This window comes from Trichechus manatus, unplaced genomic scaffold, assembly GCF_000243295.1.
Source record: "Trichechus manatus latirostris isolate Lorelei unplaced genomic scaffold, TriManLat1.0 scaffold00106, whole genome shotgun sequence".
NCBI classification, from domain to species: domain Eukaryota; kingdom Metazoa; phylum Chordata; class Mammalia; order Sirenia; family Trichechidae; genus Trichechus; species Trichechus manatus.
This window is the reverse complement of record NW_004444042.1, coordinates 7,608,548-7,629,586: the sequence shown is the minus strand read 5'-3', so window position 1 is coordinate 7,629,586 and position 21,039 is coordinate 7,608,548. Positions and strand designations below refer to the sequence as shown.

Below are 21,039 nucleotides of genomic sequence, written 5' to 3'. Positions count from 1 at the left end.
AGCCATAGTTCTTAACCACTACGTCACCAGGGTTTCCAACATATTCACAGGATCCAGGAATTTGGACATAGGCCATTATTCTGTCTACCATAGAGGTTTAGTGCCAAATGTGGACCTTTTATAACAATTATGAAAGCCTTGATGGCCCTCATATTCTTTTTCTTCCATCTTTGTTTTCTATTAGTATTTTTATTTTTCTTGACCTTGACATCTTTTATTTCTATTTCAGAATTTTTAAACTGTTTTATGGTATGTGTTTTTGGTTGTAGTTGCCTCCAATTCTTTGTAGAATAGGCCAGGGATAAATAATTAAAATAATTTAAAAATCTGTGCATTCGTATGAGGCCTGAGTGTTAAAGACAGATAAGGCTCATAAATGTTTTAAATCTGCAATTAATTGAAGGTGGATTTGTTGTTGTTAGGCTATTCCTGTTGGAAAGGAATACAACAGGGCATTTTGGGATCAGTAGGCATCATATTTATGTTAATTCTTTTTCTCCTTCAACTTTTTATTTTGAAATATTTCCAACCTAGAAAAAAAATCACAAAAAGAGTACAATGTATAGTCTTACACTCTTGACCTCTGTTCATCAGTTATTAATATTTTGCCACATTTGCTTTCTTTCTACACACATATGTGTATATACATACATGCATACAGTATTAATTACTTATTATTTCCTGATCCATTTAACAGTGTCAGACATCATAATTCGTTACCTCTAAATATTTCAGCCATGTATTTCCTAAGAATGTGAACATTCTCTTACTCTTTTACAAAATATAGAATCTGTTTTTACTTTTTTCTGAGTGCTATTACCTGAGTTTTATCAGCATTCAAGAACAAAGGAAGCAGTGAGAAGCATTATTAATAGCAGCCACCCACTTCCAAGTTATTCACTGCTGCGCATCTACCAGAAACCAAGTGTGGAAACGAAAGAGGTTAATTTTCAAACCTGAATAAATATAAAATAGTTAATGAACAAGGCCCTTATAACTTTAAATAGGCCCAGTTTCTTAAACTACTTACCCTATAGTGTGTGTCTTATGTGTCAGGAAAGAATATATTGGTATTTATTTTCATAAATCTATAGACTTTCAGAGATGAAAGGGCTTACAATGTATTTTCTGTAACCCATTCATTTTACAGATGAGGAGACCTAAGGTCCAACGTGACAAAACTAGAGATGAAACTAGAATCTTGCTTTTCAAACTCTCAATACAGCGTTCTTTCTGTTCTGTCACATTGCCTCCCCTTGAGCCCTGGGTGCTTATGTTGGGAGTCTTGCTAAATGAGAAAAGATGAAGGATCTGAGAATGGCTGCACCTAGCTAACTGATGTACCCCCATGAGTCTCATTTGGATGAACTGTAGCAGTGCTACTCAACCTTTAATGTGCATGCAGATTTCCTAGGATCTTGTTAAAATGCAGATTCTGATTCACAAAGTCTGGGGTGGGGCCTGAGATTCTGCATTTCTAACAAGCTCCCAGGTAACGCTGATACTGCAGTTCATGGGCTACAATTTGAGTACCAGGTACCTAGAACAAGCACAAGATCCTCATAGACCCCAAGGATCAGAGAAGTAGAAAAAAAAAGTTTTTAAAAAGAAATATGAAATAATTCAGTTATATAAAGTATAGGGAATAGTGTAAGTAACAGCTGTTTACTCACAATCCAGAAAAATAAAATATTTTGAAAAGTTCTTTGTATCTTCCCAACTTTTATACCGCTTCACAGAAGGGAATTTTCTCCCAGCACATTAACTTATGTTTTCCCAATGTTGTTAACATCAATAAACATTGAGATTCCACAGATTTTAATGGTAATCTGGAAGAAAATATGAATTCAGACCATAAGAATAATTACAGCCAGACTGAACTCTGGATCAAAAAAAGCCAACAGATGAAGTTCTGTTTTTACTCTCAATAACAACATCTTTTATACCAGCTATACGTTTATTCATTTAACAAATACTTAGAGTTCCCACTCATGGAGCTAACATTCTGGTTTCATTCCCTTGTATCTAAAACTGTATGCTGCTTTGAATTGTACAAATGATGTTGAAAGGTACAAAAACTAGGTTTTATGGTGCAGTGAGTCCTTTAAAATTAAACTGTCTTCTTTTTTTCTTTAACTGTCAAAGGTAAGGATTTTGCATTTGGGTTTTTTATTGTTTAACAATAATAATTAGCAATATATTTCATAGCCATCTCAACACAACACAGAATGTGTTTAAGCTAACATTAGCCAAAAATAAAATACTCATTAAAAGTATATATGAAGAAATTTACACTCTGAATATATATCCCAAAATGCTTGTAGAAATCAGAATTACTTCCTTATTTCTCAGAGTAATTTAGCAGTAAAATAACAAATCGGTAATAATTTCCGGGGGAAACTGGGACACAAAGCAAAGTTACAAAGCTTATCAAAGATATTGAAGAATAAGGAAGAAGACAGAGTGAACTTAAATAAATATTTATTAAGCATCTACTTTCTCCTAGTGTACTTAGGGGAGGGTATGTCCCAGTATGTAAAGAAATGAATACAGTCTTCTCAGTGATCATTGCCCTGAATAAGGAGAAGCAGACATCTAAACAGATATTTGCAATACGATGTAACAAATGAAAAGTAAGTATGGACAAAATCTAAGATCAGTACAGGGAAGTTGTGTAGAAAATGAAGTTGGAGAATGTAATACATTTAAAATGATAAAAGAAATTAACAGGAATTAAAATTTTCTGTAAAATAGAGGGATGGATATGTGATAATGTAAAATTTAGGTGATAAGTATAAAACCAAACCAAACCCTTTGCTGTCGAGTCGATTCCGACTCATAGCAACCCTATAGGACAGAGCAGAACTGCCCCACAGGGTTTCCAAGACTGTAATCTTTATGGAAGCAGACTGCCACATATTTTCCCATGGAGTGGCTGGTGGGTTCCAACCGTTGACCTTTTGGTTAGCAGCCGAGCACTTAACCACTGTGCCACCAGGGCTCCTTTGGTGATGGGTATAAGGGTGTTCATTTTAAATTTTTTTCAACTTTGCTGTAGTTTGATAAGTTTCATAATAAAATGTTGGATAAAAAATTGTTTAAAAAAAAAAAAGGTGAGATGAAAGAGGCAGTAAGCACAATTTTCACTTTTCTTATGACTAAAAACCAGTAGTCATGGAGTTGATTCTGACTCATGGTGAAACCAGTGTGTCAGAGTAGAACTGTGCTGCATAGGGTTTTCAGTGCTGATTTTTGGGAAGTGGATTGTCAGGCCTTTTTTTCTGAGGCATCTCTGGGTGGACTCAAACCTCCAGCCTTTCAGTTAGTAGTCAAGCGCGTTAACCGTTTGCACCAACCAGGGACTCCATTCCTTATGACTAGTAGGTTCTTAATAAATACAGTAGAAGGAACTGAATGAAATAGAGAAGAATTTCTCATTTCTCTGTGGGGAAGGCAAACCAGTACCAAACCTGTCACCGTCAAGTCGATTCCAACTCATAACAACCCTATAGGACAGAGTAGAACTGCCCGATAGAATTTCCAAGGAGCACCTGGCAGATTTGAACTGCTAACCCTTTGGTTAGCAGCCGTAGCACTTGGCCACTACACCACCAGGGTTTCCGTGGGGAAGGCAGGTTGTCAATAAAAGCAGAAATGTCTTGCTCTAGTATGGTTAATGTATCTGTCATGAGACCCAGGAGAGTAAAAGTTCATCCATTAAGCAAAATGTAGCAACCATCAGGGTATAGACACATTCTAAATGTTGTTATAGGATTGATTCAAACAGTAGGGATCTAGACTACACAACGAAGTTTTAGTAGAAGTCTTAGTTTCCTAGTGCTGCTGTAACAGGAATAGCACAAGTGGATGGCTTTGAAGAAGGAGGCCGGAAGTCCCAATTCAGGATACCAGCTCTAAGTGAAGGCTGTCTCTGTTGGCTGCGGAGGAAATCCTTGTCTCTTCCAGCATTCCTCGGTTCCATGGATCTTCATGCAGCATCTGTCATCCTCTGTGTTTGTTTATCTCTGTGTCTAATCTGCTCTTTTTATAACTCAGAGGTGATTAGGTTTAGGACACACCCTTCACTGATTATAGCCTCATTAACACCAAAAAGAAAATCTATTCCCAAAATGGGTTGTATCCACAAGTATAGGGGTTAGGATTCCAACACATGCTCTGCAGGGTGGGTGCACAATTCAGTCCATAACAGCGGGTAGCAAACTCTGGTTCATGAACACTAGCAACCATAGGTTGTAATTTGGAAGTAATGTCAAAATCTAAAATAGTTTAACATTATTTATCAATTAAATTAATTTACACCAAATACAAAAAACCTGTTGCCATCAAGTTGATCCTGACTCATAGTGACCCTGTAGGACAGAGTAGAACTGCCCCCATAGGGTTTCCAAGGCTGTAATCTTTATGGAAACAGACTGCCACATCTTTCTCCAGAGGAGCAGCTGATGGGTTTGAACTGCCAACGAGTGCTTAACCACTGTGCCTCCAGACTATCTTAATTCATAAATAATGATGTCCTTAATTTAACAGATGAGGAAACTGAGGCTTAGGAGTTGAAATTCAAGTTGTGAAACTGGGGCCCAAGTCTTCTAACATCAAGGTTTTCCCCGTGTCAGGTCTCCAGGGTTTGAAACCATAGTGCTTATTTTAATATTTTGATAGATTAGATTAGAAATAGTGAAGAATTATTGCTGATACGATGCTTCAACAATTTTATTATACCCAGGATATGGAGAGAACTGATCCCAAGTTTAGAAGCTGTTACAGGTGTGACTTGCTTTAGACCAACTGAAATAGTTTTCACTACTAATCATAGTGTGCTTATGAGCACTGGATTTTGGAGATAAGTTTGGTAAAATTGTTTAAACATGAGTATTCTGGTCTTAAAAAGAAACTTTTGGAACATGTATTGAAAGGACCCCATTTTCATAAGCATTCAATGTTATATATAGTACAGGATATATAACGAGGGGATATAATTTGACATATCTAAACTTGTGGTATGGTGAGACATTTTATAACAAGATTTTAGCCAGAGCAAATATATAAATACAGTTATTCCAGCTAAAGCTGATTGATATATACAGTAGTTCATGTATGTAGTTAATATAGTATAGTTTGATATAGGTAATGTAGTTTACTTAATATAGTATACTTTGGTATAGTTTGATATAGTTAATGGGTATTTATTTCCTAATGAACTTAGGCCAAGATTTTCTTAAATTAAGGAAACTGAGATTACAAGGAAATAACTTTTCCTTTTTGTTTAATTGGCTGTGAATATTTTGGAGGTATTGACAGGTTATTTAGACTTGACAGTCTTCTCAAGTTGCTGGCAGGAATATACTGCTAAGTTTGTTCTTCTGAACTATGAAAGGTAAAGTTGCATAATTTATGATAGATAGTAAAGGGTTTTAAAGTAAGTTTTGACCTGAATTTAGTACTTTCCTCTGAGGGAATGAAACATCTTTTTATAATACTGAAGTTTGATTTTTTGATTGGCTTGAATCTTATGACTTGGGTAAATAAAGTTAACAGTGTTTGTATTCTTATTCTAAATTGATAGCGCTAGCATTTTTCTTCTCCTGGGGATGAGATTAAAGGAAATGATTGTAATACCAGGGCAAATGTTATACTTTACTTCAAGGCCCTGCTTTTCCTAGAGCTTCTGAAGTTGCTTATCAAAGATGTGGACTCTCTTGTACCATAAGTATAAACTTTCCTTTTTAAGAGGCAGTCGTGGCACCAAATTACCTTGTTTGTTTGGAAGCTATATTACCTAGAGACTGACCTACTCTTTCTCTGATAATTTCTGCACATTCTGAATATTTACTTTCTTAGCCTTAATCTTGCTCTCTGTCTGTGAGATTTAAATACGTGAATAATACCTACCATTGCCTGAATATTTTTGCTGACTTTTTTATTTTTAATTTCCTGACATATTTTTTTTAAATTTCAGCAGTCAGTCAAGTATTTATTAATTGAAAGCTTACTATTTTCTGTGACATCTTAAGAATATAAAATTTAAACAAGCAAATATATCCAGTCTAGGGGAGTCATGGAATACAGTTTAGAATAGCATTTTCTTTTTGAACTTGACCACCTATAGTCTCCTATTGTTTTTAGTTTTGTTGTTGTTGTTACAATGTTTTAAGGGAAAGAAGGCAAGAACAAAATCATTTTGTTTCTGTTGGCCTTATTAGACTGTGAGTTAGTAGAGGTTAAAGAAAGAAAAAGACCTCTATGTGTGTTTGTGAACACTTTATAATACTTTGTAATTGCCAGTGTCGTTATAGAAGTTATCTTGGAAGGGCTTTGAGAAAGTGAACTATCCCAAAACTACAGAGGCAATGTTCTACAGAAAGGATCAGCAAACGTTGTGTACATTAACTCAGAGATTTCTCAACGACAGCATTTAGTGTGCCATGATCAGCTGTGAATTAAGCCTCAAGTAATTTTAAATGATTTATAAGTGTCTGTCTTCACATTCCTGTGTGCTGTTTTAAGTGAAAGGATGTGGCTTAATGATACATGAAGGCTATGTCTGTCATGGGCATTGTTGTGTTAAGGTGTGCGTTGTCGTGGAGCCCTAAGTGATTTTACTTTGGGCTGATGAGTGGAATATAATGTCTGAGGCTAACACATTCGTTTTTAGTCAGTTAATGTCTTCCTTGCTTCCTCCTCCTTTGATACTAGGAAAGTAAAAGGTAGGAAGGCATGAATTAAGCATTTGGCAAGTCAGCAGCATATTCAGTATTCTTCCTGAAACTTATTTTAATTGTGAGAACCTGAATTCCAAACCTAGTTCCGTAGTGACATTACTCTTTGAGGAAATAGCAAAGGCAGTTATGCATGTGAGTGATTTCTAACACTCTTCCGAAGTTGCCTGTCCAAAGTTAAAAAAAGGGAGAGTGAACAGATACAGATCCAGTAACAGCAGGATTCATGATATAGCTACTTAGTAGCCAACTTATACCTAGTAAAAGATAGGAAGGAAATACAGGTCTGAAACTAAGCAGGAAGAAGAAGAAGTAAGAAGGTTTAGACCTCATAGTGCTTAAAATCAATATTAAGGTTTTTTTTTAATAATAATAATAATGTAAAAAAAATTTATACAGATTTATACAGTATAATTCTAATTTTGTTTAATATAGCATTTGTGTGTGTGAAAATGTGTTTGTATGTAATCTTTTTTCAGTGATTTATTTTATTTTTATTGTCAAGAATATACACAGCAAAACATACACCAATTCAGCAGTTCCAACATGTACAATTCAGTGACATTGATTACATTCAAGTTGTGCAACCATTCTTACCCTCCTTTTCTGAGTTGTTTGTATGTGATCTTGAAAACACACCAAAATGTTCCCTACTATTAGATAGAATAATAGCAGTTTTGGAGACTACTATTTTCTTTGATTTGTATTCACTTTTCTACAAAGAATATGAATTACTTAAGTAATCAAAAAGCTATTATTTATTATATACACACGCATATGTATATAACATTTGTTGTTCCGTCCTGACAGTAAATGTCTTTTTTAATTTTCTAGGTGCACCAGAGGCTTTCTTCCTGGCAGAATTTGGGAGTTGTTTATTGCAGTACTGTTGTGCCCTCTGATGGTGAGTTTTGGCAAATCCGTTTTTTATGTCTAGTGGCATTTTTTTTTTGTTTTGGGGGTTTTTTCCTTAGCCCAGTGTTTCCCATTCTCTAACATACAAATTTATAAACCATACTCTTTCACTTAAGGAGGGCTTGGAAGTCAGAGAGAGAAGAGAGAGCCAAAGGAGGGAAGTAAAATTTGGATAAGGATTAATTATACACTAGTGAATTTAGAGAAGTCAGGAAGAAAAACGAATAGACCCTTCAAGTCATAGGTCATAGACTAGTACTCTCTGCCTTTTCATGTATGTTTTAGAACTGGGGATGTAGTTCATGTGAAGGTCACAGAAGCACCATGTTTTGTATTTCCTACCCGTTGGGTCTTCACATTTCGGATTGTGATCAAATACTCCAGCACCTTGGTGGCATCAGAGCCTAGACAGAAGCAGTTCAAAGCTTGGGACCTCCTACTCTTGCTTATTTTTCTTCCCTTGGGCTCAGGGCTGCAGTATTCTTTGATGTGGGAAGGGATGAACACGTGTTTGGGAAGCACATGCAGTTGTTTGTAAATGTCCATGATGCTACAAACTGGCAGCAGAAGCTAAGCTGTGCTTGTTTTTCCAGTAGTAGAGGTAGATTTGTTCATAATTCTTGTCATTTCTCTTACATAATATCACACATTTTCAGTTTGGTTTGCTCAGATTAGGGATGACTGTTTAATATATTTCTGTTTGATAGGACTCTAATTTCACCCTTTTAAACATTAATTCATAGGCACAGCAACCATAGAAAGAGCACCCTGTAAATTTGCAAGGACCTCTAATGCTGAAGAAACCCCAAAAGATGAAGCATGAAAATCCTAGGATCTCCTGTATTTAATCAATATAGATATTTGCAGTGTTATCAGATGCCCCCCCAAAAAAAGCTGTTCAGTTATCTGACTATATCGAGAGTGTACTCATATTTGCTAAATCCTCTAAAGTTAGAGGAATATTCATTGTATTTACTCACTTGTAGTATGACAAGGTTGAAAGGGAAAATAGACCAGAAGCAAAACAAGGAAAATGTTAGCTGAGTTTCTTTTTCCTGTCTCTAGAGGCATAAAGAACTGGTTAAGTAATATAAATTAATATATAAATTAAAAATTAAAAAGCAGCACTCATCATTTCGTTGGGGCCAGAGGACAGGTACGTGTGTTGCTCCCAGTCAAGATTCATTGTGTACCTAGATGCCAACACTTCCCACATGAACATAATGCTACCTGCCCATGCTACCTAGTCCATTTAGTCCTTAGCAAAATAAAACCAAACCCTTTGCCATCAAGTCAGTTCCGACCCATAGCGACCTTATATGAGAGAATACAACTGCCCCATGAGGTTTCCAAGGGGCAGCTGGTGGATTCGAACTGCCGACCTTTTGGTTAGCAGCTGAGCTCTTAACCACTGCGCCCCCCAGGGCTCCTATTTAGTCCTTAGGCCCCTCCAAAGCAATGCATGGTTAATACTCTTACCCCTGACACTATCTTGGTCCACTAAGCAGCAAAATGGGAGCTACCCACATCTATATCAGCACTGCTCCGAGGTGCCATCATCTTCTTCCATTACCACTGCTGGGTGACATCATTAGGTAATTTCAATAAAGAGAAAATTTCTGTCAATGTAAAATATTGTTTATAGTGCTGAATCCTCTCTCGGCTTTTGCTGAAGTAACAGCATTTCATTCCAAAAAAATTCTAGCCATTTAATATTGTCTGAAATTGTTAACATATTCAGTGTCAGTATATATCAGTATATTTCAATAAGCTGTATATATTCAGTATAACTAAGTCGTGCTACAACAGGAGACTCATATACCAGCGGTTGTTATGATAGCCAATGGCAGTTAATTTGAATTAATGAATTCATATTGGAATTTATATTATTAATTTTACCACTTAATGCAGTTCCTGTTATTCTGTATACCAGTCTGTATGGAAGTGTTGCAATAATTTAACAATGACACAGTTGTACTGGGGCACCTGACTGAATGTTATCCACGACATAAATGCTGCTACGTTGTGCCTATGTTACATGAGGGGTTAAAGACAATTTCTTTTTTACAAAAGCTAAAAGGACACCAGCTTGACAAAAAAATGAGAATCTCCCAATATTTTTACCAGTAAACCCTGTTGCCATCGAATCAATACCGACTCATAGCGACTCTATAGGACAGGATAGAACTGCCCCGTAGAGTTTCCAAGGCTGAAACTTTTCGGAAGGAGCCCTGGTAGCACAGTGGTTAAGTGCTTGGCTGCTAACCAAAAGGTCGACGGTTTGAACTCACCAGCTGCTCTGAGGGAGAAACATGTGGCGGTCTGCTTCCATAAAGATTTACAGCCTTGGAAACCCTATGGGGCAGTTCTATTCTGTCCTAAAGGGTCGCTACGAGTCGGAATCAACTCAATGGCAAAGGGTTTTTAATCTTTTCAAGAGCAGATTGCCACATCTTTCTTCTGCCGAGCGGCTGGTGGGTGTGAACCATCAATCTTTTGCTTAACCACTGCACCACCAGGACTCCTCTTTCTTATTTTATACTTTTAAATTAATTCTACCTTAGATAAATATAGCATATGAGAAAAGTCTGCTTAATACACAGAGACTTCAGTAAATAGCTTAGCCACCAGTAACAAACATCTTCACCATCATTCACTGTTTTGTGGTGACTGCCAAGTCATATTCAGTATCAAATGAGGACTTGATCCCTTTTTGTTGTTGTTCTTTTAGGTTTTTTTGTTTTGTTTTAGCTACCATCATTTCTGACTCATGGCGACCCCATGTGTGTCAGAGTAGAACTGTGCTCTACAGGGTTTTTAATGGCTGGTTTTAAAAGTACAAAGTCTAAAATACCACATTATATAATTGTGGTATCATATATCTATAACTAGGTGTCTCAGGAATTTATTGTTATGATAACTGGTTATAAAGTAAATAAATTATCATTAATATTTAGCCTCCCTACTAAAGCAGTCGTGCTTTTAGTTATCGTTAGTTGCTATTGAATTGATTCCGACTCATGGCGACCCCATGTGTCTAACAGGTTCTTAATCTTTTTTGTATCACAGATACTTATGAGATCTAATGAAAGCTCCAGACTTCTCCTTTAGAAAAAATCATATATACACATAGAAAATTTTACGTACAGTTTCATAGTGATTATACGCTCCCTCAAACCAAACCATGGAATCTCTGGTCTCATGGACCCCAACTTTAGAACCCTTTGGGATACTTTGCACTCAGGTACACATGCACATACCCATATCCATATTTCCTTACATGAGAGGCATTATGCATAGAGATTAAGAGCTCTGGATTCAAGCAAACCTAGGTGTGCATCCGTTTTTACCATTTACCAGCCTTATAAGCTTAGGCAAGGTAATTAACTTCTCAAAACCTCAGTTTTCTCATCTGTAAAATGGAGGTAAGTTACCACCTTCAAGAGAAAAATGTGTTTACCCTATAGAAATAGTACTTACCCACTAAAAACTCTTGCCACAAGGTATTTTTGTAAGCACACTATACTAATTTTTTTTACAGGAACATGTTAAAAAAAAATTGGCATAGCCGTGCTTCTGAAAATACCTCACGGGGAGGGAGTGGTTGGCAAACAAATGTAGAAGGCATGCATTATTTGCATAAAAATACTAATCATCTGTTGAGTTAACCCAACTAGTGATTGTGTATAAATTCATAGTCATGATTGGTTCTGGGAACCAGACATACACCCTCAATTTAAAAAACTTCTTTCCTATTACTTTTTTTTAAAAAAAGCTTTATTGAAATATAGTTTTAACCACTTAACCATTGAATTGATTCTGACTCATGGCGACCCCATGTGTGTCAGAGTAGAACTGTGCTCCGTAAGTGGATGATTTTTTTGGAAGTAGATTGCCAGACCTTTCTTCCACAGAGCCTCTGACTGGACTGGAACCTCCAACCTTTTGGTTAGCAGCTAAACTCATTAACTATTTGTACCACCTAGGGATGAGATACATTTTACATACCATAAAAGTCACCCATTGTAGTGTAAGCATCGCAACAACCTAGCTTTAAAACACTTCGTTCACTCCTAAAAATTCCCTTTTGCAATCAATCCTTGTTCCCATCCTCAGCCCCAGGCAACCACTGACCTGCTTTCTGTCTCTGTTGTTAAAAGCTAAAATGTTCCTAAAATTGTCATGTAAATGGACTCATACAATATGTAGTCTTTTGCGTCTAGTTTCTTTTACATAGCATAATCCTTTTCAGGTTTATCCACATTGTAGCTTATGTTGTGGAGTCCCTGGGTGGGGCAAACTGTTAATGCTCTCGGGTGCTAACTGAAAGGTTGGTGATTGAGTCCACCCAGAGATGCCTGGGAAGAAAGTCTTGGAGATCAGCTTCCAAAAAGTCAGTCATTGACTGGCACTAATCCAAAAACCACAAAATAATAAATGCTGGAGAGGTTGTGGAAAGACTGGAACACTTATACACTATTGATGGGAATGTAAACTGGTACAACCACTTTGGAAATCTATTTGGCGCTTCCTTTAAAAGCTAGAAATAGAAGTACCATGTGATCCAGCTATCCCGCTCCTTGGAATATATCCTAGAGAAATAAGAGCTGTCACACGAATAGATATATGCACACCCATGTTCATTGCAGCACTGTTCACATAGCAAAAAGATGGAAACAACCTAGATGCCCATCAGCGGACAAATGGATAAACAAATTATGGTATATCCACACAGTGGAATACTATGCAATGATTAAGAACAACGATGAAGCCATGAAACATTTTATAACATGGAGGAAGCTGGAGGTCATTATGCTGAGTGAATTTAGTCAGTCACAGAAGGACAAATATTGTACAAGACCATTATTATAAGAACTCAAGAAAAGGTTTAAACATAGAAGAAAACATTCTTTGATGGTTACGAGGGTTGGTAGGGAAGGTGAGGATTATTTACTAACTGGACAGTAGGTAAAAATTATATTAGGTGAAGGGAAGGACAGCACACACTACAGGGGAAGTCAGCACAACTGTACTAAACCAAAGCTAAGAAGTTTCCTGAATACAGTCAAACACTTTGAGAGACAGAGTAGCAGGGGTAGGGGTATCAGGACCATGCTTTCAGGGGACATCTAGGTCAATTGGCATACAAAGCTTATTAGGAAAATGTTCTGCATCCTACTTTGGTGAGTGGAGTCTGGGGTCTTAAAAGCTTGCAAGTGGCCATCTAAGATGCATCAGTTGGTCCCAACCACTTGGAGTGAAGGAGAACGAAGAACACCAAAGACGTAAGGAAAGGAGTAGCCCAAGAAACATGAAGAGCCACATAAACCAGAGACTTCATCAGCCTGAGACCAGAAGAACCATGGTGCCTGGCTACCACCAATGACCGCCCTGACAGGGAACACAACAGAGAGTCCCTGATGGAGGAGGAGAAAGGTGGGGTGCAGAACTCAAATTCTAGTAAGAAGACCAGACTTAATGGTCTGACTGAGACTGGAGGAACCCCGGAAAGCATGGCCCCTGGATTCTCTATCAGCCCAGAACTAAAACAGTTTCCGAGGCCAACTTTTCAGACAGGGATTGGACTGGACTGTGGGACATAAAGTGATACTCATGAGGAGTGGGCCTCTTGGCTCAAGTAGATACAAGAGACTAAATGGGCAGCTTCTGTCCAGAGGTGAGATGGGAAGGCAGAGAGGGTTAGGAGTTGGTTGAATGGACATGGGTAATCAAGGGTGGAAAGGAGGTGTGTGCTGTCACAGTATGGGGTGAGCAATTAGGGTCCACATAACAATGTATGGATAAGTTTTTGTGTGGGAGATTAACTTGAAATGTAAACGTCATTTAAACTACAACAATAAAAAAAATTTAAAAAAAAAAAGTCAGCCATTGAAAACCCTATGGACCACAGTTCTCTGACATACATAGGGTTCATAGGGTCGCCATGAGTTGGAATCAACTCGACAACAACTTGTTAGACATATTGTAATTCATTCCTTTATTTTTATTGCTGAATAATATTCCAGTGTATAGAAATGCCAGATTTTGTTAGTTTATTCACCGAATGAGGGACATTTGGATTGTTTTGTTTTTGACTGTTAATGATTAATGCTGCTGTCAAATTTTACTCATTAGTCTTTGTGTGGCCATATGTTTTCACTTCTCTTGGGTAGAAACCTAAGAGTGGAATGGTTGGGTCATACGATAAGTGTATGTTTAACTACACTGTTTTCCCAGATGTCTGTGCCACTTTACATTCCCACTAGCAGTGTATAAGTGTTCCAGTTTCTCCACATCCTCCCCAACACTTGGTATGGTTAATCTTTTTGATTATAAACATTCTAGAGAATATATAGTATTATTCATTGTGTTCAAATATTTTCTTTGGTAAAATGTGTATTCAAATCTCTGCCCATTTAAAAAATTTGACTATTTACCTTGTGTATATATTCTAAATATTCTAAATTTTTTCCTGTTACTTTTAAAAAGCTTTGGGAGAATGGGGAGTTTTTTTTTTTTAAGTCAAGTTGTGTTATTAATGGCTGCTGCTATAAACAGTTGGAAACTCTATAATTATTATCATTGTCATATTACAGGCATCTAAAACATTTTTGCATCATTAAAGACAACATGCCCCATCAGTATATATCTTCCTTTCCAACTTAAGAAAGATTTGGCAACAAAAAAAAGAAATGAAAGTAATGAAGTTGTTTAATCACTGAAGATGATAAGATACAAAGCCTCGGTGTTTTTATGTACCAAAGTCCTCAACAACCTAAATATGAAGCTGGGAAAGCTGAAGGGTGGCACCTTATATTTTTCCATTTTTAAAATATATTAGACAGTTTGGATGTTTTTTTTTTTTTTTTTGTAAGTAGAAATTTCAGTTTGAAAACTACCAAAATGTGGATGAACTTGTTCTATCACAAAAGCCTTGTCTTGAAACATTCTCTAGGATTGACTTTTCACATTACCAAGAAAAACAGCCACACGAGATTAGAAAGACTTTTATGTGTTGACAGTGATCAAGCTGGCTTAGTGTGGCGTGGAAGCAAATTTATGTCAAATTTCAGATGATGTCATCCATTCCAGAATTGCCATCGCTTATTCCACTATTTTGAAACAAGTTTTTAGGGAATTGGCAATTGCCCCATTTCCCTCTGGGATTCAACTTGATAGAAATACTGATATTGCCCTAGGCAGTTAGTTTCTAGTTTTTTTGGTTGATAATGTACATGTTGACAATCAAAGAAAAATTCCTAATATGTGAGTTTCTTTTTGAAAATAAGCTGTTAGCATTAAAGGCTATCAACATATTTGAAAGAGTGTTAAATTTTTGCCAAAAGATACTTGGTACTCTGCACACATGGTGCATCTTCCAAAGTTAGCAGCATGCGTACTTATTGCCTCAGAGGAGAAAGGAGGGTGCTCCACTCGTCCTAACTCACTGCTTTTTTCATTGGTGCATACTGGCATTGAAGGATTTTCCAGCATTTCTGAAAGAAGTTTTGCCTGCTACCATCCCAAAACCCTCTGCTGTCGAGTTGATTCTGACTCATAGCAACCCTATAGGACAGAGTAGAACTGCCCCATAGGGTTTCCAAGGAGCGCCTGGTGGATTCGAACTGCTGACCTTTGGGTTAGCAGCCAAACTCTTAACCACTATGCCACCAGGGGTTCCTCTGCTACCATAGAAGTAATCAATTTCATGAGCACAGGAGGCGGGGCCAAGATGGCGAAATAGTCAGATGCTTCATGTCGTCCCTCTGACAACAAAGACCAAAAAACAAGTGAATCAGATATGTATGACAATCTGGGAACTCAGAGCATCAAAAACAAAGCTGAAGAATCGGACTGAGCAACAGGTAAAAGGAGAGACAATTCAAAAACAGGGGAAATGGGGAATTATGGATTGTGGGATCACCGGCGTCCTGCTAGCTTAATCTGCCCAGTGCACACAAGTTGAGGGAAGCAGCAACATCCCAAGACAAAACCCACTCCATTTGATGCAGCCAAGCAGCAGTGAATCTGCACGCACCTCCAAAGCCAAACAGAAGCAACTGCATACCTGTGAAAGTTAAGTACGAGCTCCCAACCCACCGTGGAACACACCATAGCTCTTCCCCCACCAGAGCACCACAGCTGAGGAGCACTCTCTTCTCCTCATCCATCCCCACGACCACTCCGACACCAGTCCATTGGCATTCAACAAGCTGGGAACTCATGGTCCGGTCTGGAGGCACTCCTTTGCCCAACCACTGACATAGGGAGTTCACGGACTTGTAGCACCCTTCATCCCCACCAGTCATCCACACCAGTGCCTTGCTGGCTGACCCAGCTCACCCTCATTAGGACAACAACGGGCAGGGCGTCTACTTGAAGTCCATTTTCACCTACAGCAGCCAAGTGGGAGCTGCAGACTTGTGACATTTGACACCACCTTGCCGCCTAAGAAAGGGCCTCACCCACCTACACCAGGGGCCTAAGGGCCAGCAGTACCACCCATTCCATCTAGCCTCCCACGAAAGAGGACTGAGAATTAGTGGCACCCCCTAATCCTTCCAGCCGGCACCAGGTGCCCAACAACCAGCTGCGCTACCCCCTCACTTCGCTGTCTAGTGAATGGGGGCAAGCCCTCCATCCAGGCACCCAGAGGCAGCCAACAGCCCCCTGCCTTGGCCCCTACATTGCCTCCCACTGCAACCAGAGACTTGTGTCTGTTCTGAAAATGGCTACGCAGCCCTGCATGCCCAGGACAGTAGATGAGAGTCTCCGCACCACACACTCGATGACCGACAACCCAGGTGCCTGCATCCCAGGCAACTGGTAGGTAGTGAGCACACACACAACACCCAACCCAATGACCAGGGAGAAATCCCCGGCACCCACGGCCAGGTGTCCAGCAGGACAGATTCATCACCTCACCAATAACGCCACCTATATCTTCAGCACCCCCACAAGAGTAGTAAACAGACTTCCAGGCTCACACGCCTAGTAGCTGCTCTGACCACCTGGAGACAGGAGGTGAAAGCCTCAAAGAGGCCGTATTACGACCAGAGTAGCACACACACCCAGCCTACTTGGACATATCAAAACAAAACAAAAATTCAGGATGCAGTAAACAAAAATACAATAAATAAATAAATGTAATAACTTATTGATGCCTCAGAGACAACAGTCAATATCAAATCACATAAAGAAGCAAGACAAGATGACTCCAGCAAGCAACCAAGATAAAGAACCAGAAAACCTTCTGGGAGGAAGATAAGGCAATGGAACTACCTGATAAAGAATTCAAAAGACTAATATTCAGAGCTCCCCAATATATCAAGAAGGAGATCAGGCAAAACACAGACCAAACAAAGAAACACACAGACAAAGGAATGGAATAATTCAGGAAAACAATCCAAGAACAAAATGACAGAATAAACAAGCTGCCAGAAACCATACAAAAACAGCATCTAGAAATACAAAAGATTAACAATAAAATTTCAGGATTAGACAACTCAATAGAAGGTCATAGGAGCAGAATTGAAGCAATGGAAGTCAGAATTAGTGAGATTAAAGATAAATCCCTGGACAGCAATTTGTTTGAGGAAGAATCAGAAAAAAGAATGAAGAAAGCCTAAGAATTATGTGGGATACTGTCAAGAGGAAAAACCTACGAGTGATCAGAGTACCAGAACAGGAGAGGATAACAGAAAACACAGAGAGAATTGTCAAAGATTTGCTGGCAGAAAATGTCCCTAATATCCTGAAAGATGAGAAGATAGCTATCAAAGAAGCTCAACGAACCCCATACAGGACAGACCCCAAAAGAAAGTCACCAAGACATGTAATCAAACTTGCCAAATCCAAAACAAAGAAAAAATCCTGAGAGCAGCTAGAGATAAATGAAAAGTCACCAACAAAGGAGAACCAATAAGACTAAGCTCTGATTACTCAGCAGAAACCATGTAGGCAAGAAAGCAATGGGATGACATATAAAGCCTTGAAGGGAAACAAAATTGCTAACCAAGAATTATATATACAGCAAAATTGTCTCTCAAATACGATGATGAAATCAGGTCATTTCCAGATAAACAGAAGTTAAGGGACTATGTAAAAAACAGACCAAAATTACAAGAAATATTAAAGCAGACTGCCGGTTAGAGAACCAACAACATCAGACAACAATCCAAGACTAGGACACAGGACAGATCAACCAGATATCAACCCAGATAGGGAATTCACAAATATAAAACAAACTAAATGATGGAAAATAGGGAACCAGAGATGTCAATTGTAAATGACAACAAAGTCAAAACAAAAAAAGAGGGAATAAATGGTGTAGCCATAGAACTTCCGTATGAAAAGAAAGTCAGGGCAGTTTCAAGACATAAAAGACTGATTGGTAAATTTCAAGGTAACCACAAAGGAAGCTAGTAAAAATACCCATCAAAAAAGAAGAAAAACTTAAAGACTCAGCAAACACAAAATCAACAATAATGAAAGAGATGAAAAGAAAATACATAAACAAAAAGAACTCAGCACAGAAAACTAAGTGGAACAAAGAAACTGTCAACACCACAAAAAATAATAATACAACAAAATGACAGCAGTAAACTTATACCTGTCAATAATTGCATTGAATGTAAATGGCCTAAATGCACCAGTAAAGAAACAGGGTAATAGAAGAAATCAAGGATGGAATAAAAAATTCATAGAATCAAATGAGAATGAAACACATCTTACCAAAACTTTTCACAACCTTTGGGATTCAGCAAAAGCAGTACTTAGAGGTCAATTTATAGCAATAAATGCACACATCAAAAAAGTAGAAAGGCCCCAAGTCAAAACATTAACCCTACAACTCAAACAAATGAAAGAGACCAACAAAAGAAGCCCTCAGGCACCAGAAGAAAGGAAATGATAAAGATTAGAGCAGAAATAGATGAAATGGAGAACAGAAAAACAATTGAAAGAATCAATAAGACCAAAAGTTGGTTCTTTGAAAAGATCAACAAAATCAGCAAATCATTGGCAAAACTGACAAAAGTAAAACAGGAGAGGAAGCAAGTAAACTTGAATAAGAAATGAGACAGATGATATCACAACAGACCCAACTGAAATAAAAGGATCAGAACAGAATACTATGAAAAATTATACTCCAACAAATTTGAAAACCTAGAGACAATAGACAAATTTCTAGAAACATACTACCTACCTAAACTAACACAAACTGAGGTAGAAAACTAAACAGACCCATAAGAAAAGAAGAGATTGAAGAGGTAATAAAAATAAATAAATAAAAAACGTCCCAACAACAACAAAAAAAAGCCCTGGCACGGATAGCTTCACTGGAGAATTCTACCAAACTTTCAGAGAAGAGCTAACACCAGTACTACTCAAGCTATTTCAGAGTGTAGAAAATGAAGGAATACCCCTGAACTCATTCTGTGAAGCCAGCATTACCCTGATACCAAAGCCAGGCAAAGACACCACAAAAACAGAAAACTACAAACCAACATCCCTCATAAGTATAGACACAAAAATCCTCAACAAAATTCTAGCCAACGAATTCAACAGCATATCAAAAAAATAATACATCATGACCAAGTGGGATTCGTAATATGTATGCAAGGGTGATTCAACATTAGAAAATCAATCTATGTAATCCCCCACATAAATAAAACAAAAGAAAATAATCACATGATTTTATCAGTCAACCCAGAAAAGGCATTTGACAAAGTCCAACAAACATTCCTGATAAAAACTCTCAGCAAAATAGGAATAGAAGGGAAATTCCTCTACATAATAAAGGGCATTAATACAAAACCACCAGCCAACATCATTCTAAGAGAGACCAAAAGCATTCCCCTTGAAAACTGGAACCAGACAAGGATGTACTTTATCACCAGTCTTATTCAACATCATGCTGGAAGTCCTAGTTAGAGCAATAAGGCAAGAAAAAGAAATAAAGGGCATCCAGAATCTGAAGGGCATTATGCTGAGTAAAATAAGTCAGTCACAAAAGGACAAATACTGTATGAGACCACTATTATAAAAACTCATGAAAAGGTTTACACAAAGAAAGAAACAATCTTTGATGCTTACAAGGGAGGGGAGGGGTGGGAAGGGAAAAACACTAAATAGATAAGTGGTAACTTTAGTGAAAGGTAAGATGGTACACACTACTGGGAAGTCAGCACAGCTTGACTAAGGCAAGGTCATGGAAACTTCATAGACACATCCAAACTCCCTGAGGGACCAAATTACTCGGCTAAGGGCTGGGGACTATGATCTCAGGGGATATCTAGCTCAACTGGCGTAACATAGTTTATAAAGAAAATGTTCTACATCCTACTTTGGTGAGTAGTGTCTGGGGTCTTAAAAGCTTGTGAGTGGCCATCTAAGATATTCCACTGGTCCCACCCCATCTGGAGCAAAGGAGAATGAAGAAAACCAAAGACACAAGGGAAAGATTAGCCCAAAGGACTAATGGACTACAACTTCCACAGCCTCCACCAGACTGAGTCCAGCACAACTAGATGGTGCCTGGCTACCATCACCAACCGCTCTGACAGGGATCACAAGAGAGTCGGGACAGAAGGAGAGAAAAATATAGAACAAAATTCAAATTCACGATAAAAGACCGGACTCACTGGTCTGACAGAGACTGGAGGAACCCCCGAAACTATGGCCCCTGGATCCTCTGCTAACTCAGAACTGAAACCACTCCCAAAGCCCACTTTTCAGACAAAGATTAGGAAGGACTATAAAACAAAAAATAACACACGTGAGGAACGTGCTTGTTAATTCAATCAAATGTAGGACACCAAATGGGCAACTCCTGTCCAAAAGCAAGATGAGAAGGCAGGAAGGGACAGGAGGAACTGTACAAGTGGACACAGGGAAACCAGGGTAGAAAAGAGGACATGCTGTCATATTGTGAGGATTGCAACCAATGTCACAAAACAATGTGTATAAGTTTTTGAATGAGAAATTAACTTGAGCTGTAAATTTTCACCTAAAGCACAATTAAATTTTTTTTTTTTAAATTTCATGATTCAGCTGGGGAGTGGACAGCCCCATAAAACCAAATGGGACTAATGAGGTACAGCGGTCCAGGGACAAGGGCCAGAAGGCAGAAGGGGACAGGAAAGCTGGTGATAGGGAACCCAAGGTTGAGTAAGGATAGTGTTGATGTGTTGTGAGGTTAACCATTGTCATAGGGCAACGTGTACTAACTGTTAAATGAGAAACTATTTTGTTCTGTAAGCCTTCAACTAAAGTAAGAATAGCAGCACAATTGGAAGAGCATAGTCGAGGTCACTGAACTGTGCATGTAGAAATTTTTGAAATGGTGTATCTTTGGCTATGTATATTTTCACCAAAAAAAAAAAAA

At 38.1% G+C, this 21,039-nt stretch overlaps 1 protein-coding gene across 1 annotated transcript in view; it reads left to right on the top strand.

The window, feature by feature from the left end:
* Positions 1-7,319: 7,319 nt before the first annotated feature.
* The window catches only part of MCU (mitochondrial calcium uniporter), a 59,878-nt gene continuing 46,158 nt past the window's right edge, over positions 7,320-21,039 (top strand). The window contains exon 1 of the mRNA XM_023737694.1: positions 7,320-7,641. The gene's annotated coding sequence lies outside the window, so the exon portion shown is untranslated. The remainder of the gene's footprint in view (positions 7,642-21,039) is intronic.